This window comes from Micropterus dolomieu, linkage group LG19 (assembly GCF_021292245.1).
Source record: "Micropterus dolomieu isolate WLL.071019.BEF.003 ecotype Adirondacks linkage group LG19, ASM2129224v1, whole genome shotgun sequence".
Classification (NCBI taxonomy): Eukaryota; Metazoa; Chordata; class Actinopteri; order Centrarchiformes; family Centrarchidae; genus Micropterus; species Micropterus dolomieu.
In genome coordinates this window covers 150,206-159,735 of record NC_060168.1, presented here as the reverse complement: position 1 = coordinate 159,735, position 9,530 = coordinate 150,206, and the positions used below count along the sequence as shown (strand labels likewise).

General features: G+C 40.5%; 1 long non-coding RNA gene across 1 annotated transcript; it reads left to right on the top strand.

Annotated features, from left to right (window-relative positions):
• Positions 1-1,124: 1,124 nt before the first annotated feature.
• Positions 1,125-7,978, top strand: LOC123957970. Its single transcript, XR_006821952.1, has 3 exons — positions 1,125-1,177; positions 1,288-1,506; positions 7,807-7,978. It is a non-coding gene; the product is annotated as an uncharacterized LOC123957970 (long non-coding RNA).
• Positions 7,979-9,530: the final 1,552 nt, after the last annotated feature.

Sequence of the window (9,530 nt, the reverse complement as noted above, 5' to 3'; positions counted from 1 at the left end):
GTGTGTGTGTGGAGTGGAGGTTGGAGTGCAGCAGCTGAGACCCGCCCTCGCTGAAATACTGACACATATCATTTATGCTGAAATTATACTGATACCAGAAAAACAATCCTTGCCATGTACTGTTGTGGTTTCTCAGCCCTTTGAGACTCCGCCTCAAGGCTTTTGGATGACTGGTCTGGCGGGTCTGTAAGGTGACAATATAAAAAAAAGATGTCTTGGTTGTCTGTTTGGAAGATATGCAAACAGTTCCAGCCATAATAATATTTAGCTTTTGAGTTTCAACATAACGCCAAATAATGGAAACAGTGATGTCTGTGACTGAGGCCATATGTTGTGATGTAACTATGATTTTTTTTTCTTACTATCTGCCGTATTCAGGTCTCTCTTGCTAAAAAAATCTCGATCTCAGCGAGATCACCTGATTAAACCAGGTGGTCTTCCTTGACCTGCAGCCCCATGTCACTGCTCGTCTCTACTGGGGTAATAAAGGGGTAAAAGCAAAGACAGGACTGAAGAGTACTTCCACCTTTGACCCCCTCTTTTTTTTTTGAGATAGGTGTCCCTGAAGCCCTTCTACATCCTGCGGCATATCTCCTCTGACAAGGAACACACATAAATGTGAAGTTTTGAATCTAAATTGCTAGTAAGCCAGACAAGTATGCTAGTGGCAAGTGACCATGCAACAATCTGTAACTTTTCTACTATAAAATAACAGCTGGTGGAGAAGGGCGCCGGTGTTGTGCCGGAGCAGGGCAAGAGGGCAACATAACCGCGCTCAGCAGTCTCTTTGGACATAATGTTAGCTAATGGCAAAAGCAAAGAGACCAAAGCGGCTGTTTACGGTGAAAGCTAAGAAGAAAAAAGGGTGACCAAGCAAGAGGCTCCCGGACTTTGGTAAGATCTTCATGAAATAAAAGGCTACAAGACAGACTGTTATGTTACATGCATTCATTCTGTTCAAGTGTTTGTAGCACCTCCTGTTGGCCATTGAGTAAATGTCACCTGTTCTAGTCATTTTAGATGTGTGCATTCTCATTGGCTGTTAATAGTCACATTGATTGTTAGTCACATGATCGGTTCAGCCATTTTCCTGGAAACAAGCTAGAGAACAGCATGCTTCTAGTCCTCACTTCATCTTGCTCCATCTGCCTGTTTTAACCTTGGGAAAGCTTTGTTTGTGAGTAGATTGTTTCATCTATGTTTATAGAATTTCTTTCTGCTCATATTTAATTGTATTTCATATTATTTACGTACATTATTTCATAGTCACTTTTGTATTATTTGCAGTTTTACACTTCAACAACTTGATCACATTGAGTGCCGTGTCTTCAATAAACGGACGTACAAGTGCACGTTGACAACCAACTTTACGCTCCTTCGTCATTGAAGCCATCTAGTGCTACTTTCAGTCAAGTTAATCAAGAGTGTTTAGCTATCTGGCGATGTGTGCCTCGCTATGCGCGCAGGTGCCAGAATACAGACGCCGAGCTGACATTCTTTCTGTTTGTAAGTAATAACTTAGTAGTTGGCTTGCTATGTAACGTGTTGTCACACTTGCTTGCTATTTGGCTGTGTTAGCAAAGGTTTTTCATCATAAGTAATGTAACTGGAGCAAATGCACGTGTATAGCTGTCTTTATTTACGACAGCGGTGAATTACATTTTGAAAGAGTAGGGGTGCCGAATCATACTAAATCTTACTTAATGTTGCTTTAAGTTCTAAGGGCTAACCCTAGGTGTCTTGTTATTTATATGAATTCTTTGAATATTGTGCCAAACTCTAAAAAAAACTTTATCCAATGCAAGGTGAATAGCTGCCACGAGAAAAGCAATCCTCGGTAAGACGTAAATCTTTAAATTATCTGCTTTATTCCAAATAGTTAGCAGGAGAGATTTCCATCACAAATTGTCATCTTTGACATTATTTATGAGTATATTGGACTTCAGAGTGACACCAAGATAACACATTCCATCAGGCAACCATTTAAAGGGCAAAGTAGAATAAGTTGATTTATGGCACTGAACATTTAAAGGTAAAGCCTCTGACTTATTTTACTGGGGCTGCAAATTCTTTGATGTTGTGGTTTTCTCTATTCAATGTGGCCAGAGGTTCTAATGACAAAACAAAAAGCATAAGACTCAACGGTCAACCTTGAGGTGTTCCTCCACTAAGTTTAAATGGTTGAGAGAGTATTTGTGAAATGGCAATTAAAATGACTTAGAATGAATTAGAATGAATTAGCCTCATAAGTTCATCTCAACACTGGTTTTCTACAGATTACAATAAAAACAAAACCGCTTATCTTCGGTTTAATTTGGGCTCTCAAGCTGTTACCTTCTTAGATAAAGGAGCTAACTATTACAAACTTCAGCATTTTCCACTGAAAACCCTCCGGCTCTAGACGTAGGTGGTATTCAACCATAATATATGGCGTGTGGGTGTGTTTTGAAGTGATTAAACCAGTTGGAAACTATACTGGGGCAAGAAAACAGCATCAACACACACAAACAGAAAGCACAACTTGATATTGACACTTGAACCTCCTGGTTAATTATCACTAGAGTATCAGGAGTACAAGGGGGAACACTCACGCACACAAGCACACACAACATTGTTTATGTAAGTCCAAGTGTTATTTCACGTTATTTTTTAGTGTGAGGATGAATCAAGCGACACCCCTCTTGGGCCCTGTATATCCACTTCTTGAGTGGTTAATGAAGGGCTATTCTCAGTTGCCCGCCTTCACTGCTCAAGAGCTCTTCAGCATTTACTTGCAGCGCAGCAATGGTGGGAATAGTTTTTAAAAGGCTTAATTCAAGGTGGATGATCCTGCTCAAGAGGAGTGACTTCCACTTTACTCCATATGGTGGTGGCGTGCTGTGCTTTTTCACAACTTTTTTTGAACCAAAGTTTGTATTTGAATTCCATCTGGATTTAGAAAACAGCTGGCTTGGAGAAAGCTCTGCCCCAAACAGAAGCACCGACTCAAGCTCACACTGCTGGCCAAAAACAGCGGCAGGGGACATGATGTGATGCAGTCTGCTGATTTACTGAGAGCTGGCATCATTCCTGCTCAGTTTAACTACAATTTATTTGCATCATACATTTTTTTGGTCGATATAATTTAGCATGAAAACAGAGAGCAGTTTTACACTGGCAACATTTCTTTTGAAATGGTTTTCTAGTGATGCTCAGTAATTTAAAGAATATTTCTTTATGAATAGTTTTTTTTTTAAGATCGTAGATCTTATTAGTATTTTGTTCTTGCATATTGCCCCTAGGTTGCTCAAGAATAAATGGTATAATGTGATAGATTATTATATAATTACTTTTTAGAAAGTCTGTGAATGGCAGAAAACAGACAAACTGCTAGGTGCTGAGAATGAGAATAGCTGTTGGGGGTATTTTGTGATCCACTTCATCAGGCTCTCCATTCAAATTAAATGGTTTGTCTCAGTTTCTTGCCCTTTTCCATGCAGATTGGAGTGTAAATTAGCAAAGCAAGCTCTTTTTGATCGCCTCTTCTGTTTTGGGAACATGTCAGAATTTGCGGTCTTACAGGATATTGGTGGTTGCCTAGCAACGTAACTGTAATCAAATCCTACCTATTGTCCGTTGTGTTGTCTCTGCAATCACAATTTCCAGACTGTCTTTATCTCGCCTTTTTGTCCCCTTTTAATTCTCTCACTTTAGAAAACACATTAACAAAAACTGTTACAGCTGCTTTCTGTGTGTGTCGAGATGATAAGAGGTCAGTCACTATTAAGCTAGCTTAGCCTGTGTATGCAAATACAAGTCTAAGCAGTGTGGCTGTGGGCTGTGTTCATATTAATCTTCTTCTTTCAAACTGCCAGCAGCATTTTTACTCTGAAGTTAATTTGAAAAAATCTCCAAGTGTGAAAAAGAAAGTGTCTGATTTGGAAGAAGTTGGGCCCTTGGCGTGATTTGGGTGGAGCAAAGTGCTCTACCCTTTTTCTGTGGAGCATTGATTTAAATTTTTAGAGCCAGGTCTGAAAATTGATACATTTGCTTCACAAAAAGAAATCCAGGAAATATATTATCCATCTATTATCCAAGCTACTTTAAAGACACCTATAAACAGCCTATATTTGTGATGAAGTTACAAAAAAACATTACACAATCTTTGTCCAAATCACATATGCTGTGTTTTAGCTTGACTTCATTCCATTTTGTCAAACAGTGTTGACATATAAAGCTTTGAGTGCACCTACATTTGCTGATTAGCACTGAGGATTGTGGGGAAGCGAGTTCAAGTTTCTCAATTTCCCATGTGGATTGCATTGTGGGATAATAGTGTCCATCAACAGCAGACTCGAAAACAGACTGTATAGTGTATATACTGTCTGGTTCAGGTATTCTTCATTTTGTCACTTTTCTGGTGAGAACACACTACATGCTTGAAACCTGCTTAGGACCAGTGTGTAGTGTGGATTACAGACACACTTCCTGAACTGCTTTTAATTTAAAACCTGAAGTGATGAGGCACTTTCATGTTTCAACAAACCAAAACCAGATCTGTTTTAGTTACACAAAAATATAACAGAATATACATTTATAATATAAATAAACAATATAACACAGCAGAACAATTTATTTTGACTTTTGTTTTTCAAGCAGCATCATTCATTTTCAAAAGACAGAATTACCAAAGTATTGCCAATTTTGACTCAGAAATAGAAGTTTAGTATTAAGAGTTCATTTTCTTTCTTTCAAGAAACAGAATCAAGTTTTTAGCCGTTACGTTTATTCGCAGATATATACAGTTTTAATGTGTCTGTTCCATCTGTTTTTCTCTCATACTGTAGACTAAAAATAACGAAAAATGCACAGTATTACAAGAACAAGGTTGTTGTTTTTTCTTTTTGTTTTAATTTTCTGATTCCTAAGAAGTCCCGGCCTCCCGGGAAGCTGCTTTATCTTAGAGTATGCAAAACCCTGTGATGTCAGAGAAGAAAACAGGAGGTCAATGATCACAATTCTTATTAGCTTCTGGGGAGAAAATCTGTAGGGGTCCGCTTTGTAATTTTGTTATATTGCAAAGGAGGAATGGAGAGGATAAAAGCTACTTTTTTATTTATTCCCAATAATGTCCTACAAAATGCTTGTCTCTTAGCATGTTGTGGGCTGTACTACAAAGTTGTGCGCAGTGTTATATAAACAAAATCTTGTGAATGCATATGTGGGTGCTATATCATGAAACCATTTAGTGTGGGGTTAGAAAGACTTGTGCACACCATTAAGCTTTGTTATTAGGGTTTACAGTTGCAGAAAATGGATTGATCCATGTACTCATGGGTCTGCAATACCTCACATAAAAATGAATCATCTAGCTTTGTGTTCAGATTGGGCACACTGTGGCCTCTAAATTCATCCCAGCACAACGTAAGGAACTGTGAAAACGCATTTACAACGCTATCATCATCATCAGGTGGTAGTCCATTACTTTACACCTGCACCTGGCTCCAGTCTGCTTTTGGGTACTGGTCTGAACCCTGATAGTACAATCCAGCCATCATGGACCCAGCGGCTGATTTACAGACCCACCTTCCAACTCAAGCCAACGTAGCAGTTGTCACTCCACTGTTCGTGAACCATGGGTCTCCCTACCTGAATGGCCTGATGGCAATTTAGGTCGATGTAAAACATTCCTAATACAATGTGGTCTAATTTTTGATATTCTGAATACTCCACTGAGAAAGCTAAAATAGTTTACCTGATAGGATTTTTGCAGGGAGAGGTGCTGGAATGGGCTTATCTACCTATGCAGCTGGGCCAGAACCAACTCGGCATTAAGGAATGTAAGCGCCACATTGCCAGTAACAGATGCCTTTACTGCAGCCAGCTGGGTCACTATCTCTCTGCCCCAACCGGTTGTCAAAAAGGAAGGCTTGTTAACTAAGGAAAGGAGCTTAGCGAGCCGTGCTACTGTGCTTCTGTCTTCCTGTCACCAGACTTAACGCCACACTACTGTCTCCTGACAAGGTCAATCCCAAGAGTTTCTAGCTATTGACTCTTGTGCGGATGAGAGTTTTTTACCACGCTAGTGAAACAACTTGGGCTCCCTACTTTGGCTAGCACTTTAGATGGAAGACTCCTCGCCAAAGTTACCACCCGCTTCTACTTCTGCTGTCATGTAACCACCATGAGCAGATCTGTTTTATTGACTCACCTTTTATCCCACTAGTTTTGGGGAACAATTGGTTAACCAAACATAATCTACACATTGACTGGACCTCCTCTAAAATAACAAGCTGGAAGTGTTACCTGTCATGCTAGCTGTCTGCAATCTGCTCTGCCTCAGTCTGTCCTCAGCCAGGTAGCCTGCCGCGTGACTCAGGAGTTCCCTGCTGATTACCATGACATCCTGGAGGTATTCAGCAAACAACAGGCATTTTCCCTTCCACCACACCACCCTTACGACTGTACTATTGAGCTACTGCCTGGCCCTACGTTCCCCACCAGTCCCCCTATACAGCATTTCCAGGCTAGAAAAGGAGGCAATGGAGACCTACATTAAGGACTCCATGGCTGCCGGCATTAATCCAGATTCCGTGTATGGGCCACCATTCTGTAACAATAAGCCTTACTTGAAAAACTTGAAGGGAGTCCACTGTTGTTTTCGTTATACTTGCCATTGGGTAAGATCATTCGTTCTTTTGGGATAGCTTTGGGAATGCATCTGATTCGGTTACGTTATTGACTTGCTTGGCTGCTGTGAGGAGCTGGTTATCAGCAAACTTCCTGCTTCAGCAAAAACTGAAATGATAGCTATTTGACTAACTGGATTAGGTCATTTGTTTGACAATTTTACTCTATTCATTGATGATTTGGTCATTCATTGCAAGGATAGAGAAAAGAATCTTGGGGTCGTTTTTGATCAATCACTTTTGTTTGACTTGCATATTAAAGTGACAAAAGTAGGTTTCTTTCATCTCCAAATAATCGCAAAGATTAGATCAATATTGGCACTTAAAGATTCTGAGGCCTTTGTTAATTCTAGGCTGGACTATTGTAATGTACTGTTCTCGGGGCTGCATAAGAAAAGTTTGCAAAGTCTGCAGATGGTCCAGAATGCTGCAGCACGTACTCTCACTGGATCATCCAAATACATACATATAACTCCTGTGCTGGCCTCACTGCACTGGCTCCCTGCTCAGGTTAGAGCAGATTTTAAGATTTTGTTGTTAACGTACAGAATAGTGAATGGCCTTGTACCATTATATCTGTCTGATCTTTTGAATTCTTATGTGCCTACGCGGTTGCTGCGCTCCCACGGGACAGGACTTCTGACCGTACCAAAGGTTAGGAAGAAAACAGTTGGTGAGCGAGCCTTTTCGTTTCGTGCTCCAAGATTATGGAACAGTCTCCCAGCAGATATTAGACTGGCATGTGTTACGATCCCCAGGCCTTGACCCCCTGCCCTAGGCTCTTGGTATGTGAATGAGTGAGTTTTGATTATTTTTTCCCCTTGGTGTGACTGCAGGATGCTTTGTGTGTTTTGGTATTTGTGTTGTCTTTCTGTCTTCTCCCCTCTCCTTGCACAGTCTGCGAAAGGGGGGCGTGTCCACGGATCTGGGTCACTCACTCACCCAATTCCCATCCCTGATCACTCACCTGCTCTTCATCTAGCAATCTACTCAGCCTTCTTAAACTGCCTCCAGCCATCCAGTCTCCGCCTGATCATTGTGTCTTTCTGTGTATACACTCGCACCAGTCAACTTCTTATTAACTTACTTGTTGAGTTAATTTGTTATTTTTTGTAACTTTGTTTCTCTCTGTCTCCAGTCACCTGCACCAGCCTTCGGTTTTTGATCTCTGGACCCAATCCCCGTTACCCTGCCTGCCCGTAAGCCCCCACCTCTCGCACCTCTCGGACCTTAGTTCAAGTTCTCTGCCTGACTGCGACTGCCCTCTACGACCGTGCTCTGACCGACACTAATAAACATCCTTAACTGCTCTCTGTCTCCGGTTGGCTTCTGGATTCTGTTTAGGAATTCCTGACAGGCTTAAGACCTACTTTTTCACTGCTGCGTATGACTCCTAAATGTTCATTTATCTTTGATGTCTTTGTATAAGTGGTATTTACTTTTTAGTGTTAAAATTTTTATTGTACTGTAGTGTATTTTAACTGTATTTTTTGTAAAGCACTTTGATTGAAAGCACTTTATAAATAAATTTATTATGTAAAATATAAGGTATACACATGTTTACCATCACAACTGCTATACATGGTAGTCTTGGGTGACTTTTACAATTTAAGTAAATAAACAACAAAACAGGTATAAGTTTTAGTGGGACTTATGTGCAATATTCATTATACACTCCTTTCTCAGACTGGTATATGTGCAAAGTAGTGAAGAGCTATACAGTCTGCAGATAATCATGTGAACCTATAAATATGGCCAACTCAAACTTTTAACTTAGTTCTGCTTTGTCAATTTTATTTTTCTTTGTCTGGTTACAACAAACCACATTACAACCAAGTCATAACTAGCAGACTAAGACAAGACAGATGGCCAAATCTTCCCACATTAGCCAAGGGTTAGCAACAGTATTGTTACTAGACATTTATCAAACAGACAGAAAACAAACACACACACAAACCAGTCAAAGAGGAAAATAGGAGATTAGTGTATTTCCCTGTCTGTTTAAAATATACAGAAACTAAACTCTGTGTGTGTGTGTGTGTGTGCACCTGTTTCACACACAAAGGAGAAACGTAGTTAAAGGGAAGAAGAAGGAAGGAGGATATGAGAAAAGTCGATAAGACATTCAGAGGAGAGGACAGAGGAAACGTGTCAGAAGAAAGTGGGAAGAGAGGGCAGGAAAGATGGAAGAAATAATCTGATTACAGGGAAGCAAAGAGTCAGAGGATGGAAGACAGGAAAAAAAAACAGGGGAAGATAGAGAAGATAGAGAGGTGAAAGGGGTGACAGGGATTGAGGACAGTGACGCAAGCTGGATAAAAAAGGCATTGAGCACAGCAGTCACTCGTTCCAGTGGTTCCAGTTCACTGATTAACTGGAAAATAGGATAATTAATTGGTCTGGACAAGACCGGAGGGAAGAGATACACTCCAAACACTTTATAGAAGAAGACTTCAACTCACTACAAGCAGGGCTACAAAGGTTGGTCATATAAAATATTCCTAAATTTGGAGGGACATATCAGACAGCCCTCTCCATAAACATCATCAAAACACCAAATGAGGGAATACCTTTTGGGAGAATGCTGTTCATCCCTGTGTTCCAGACACTTGGAGAATCAGTAGGTGTGGTTCCATCCACACTGAAGATATGAAAAATGGCAGCAAATGAAAACATATCTGTGTGAAGCGATGAGAAGACTCTATTCCCAAATGAATACACGCATACTGTAGTCAGCTGGTGTGAGTTGTCCCGCTGCAGTCTGTAGATTGTTTTAAAGTTGTGCCTCTGTAGAACTCACATGGAATGCCTGCAATCAGAGCCAGCCTTGACCTCCCTGGGGCCATGGCTCTTTTGCTTTTT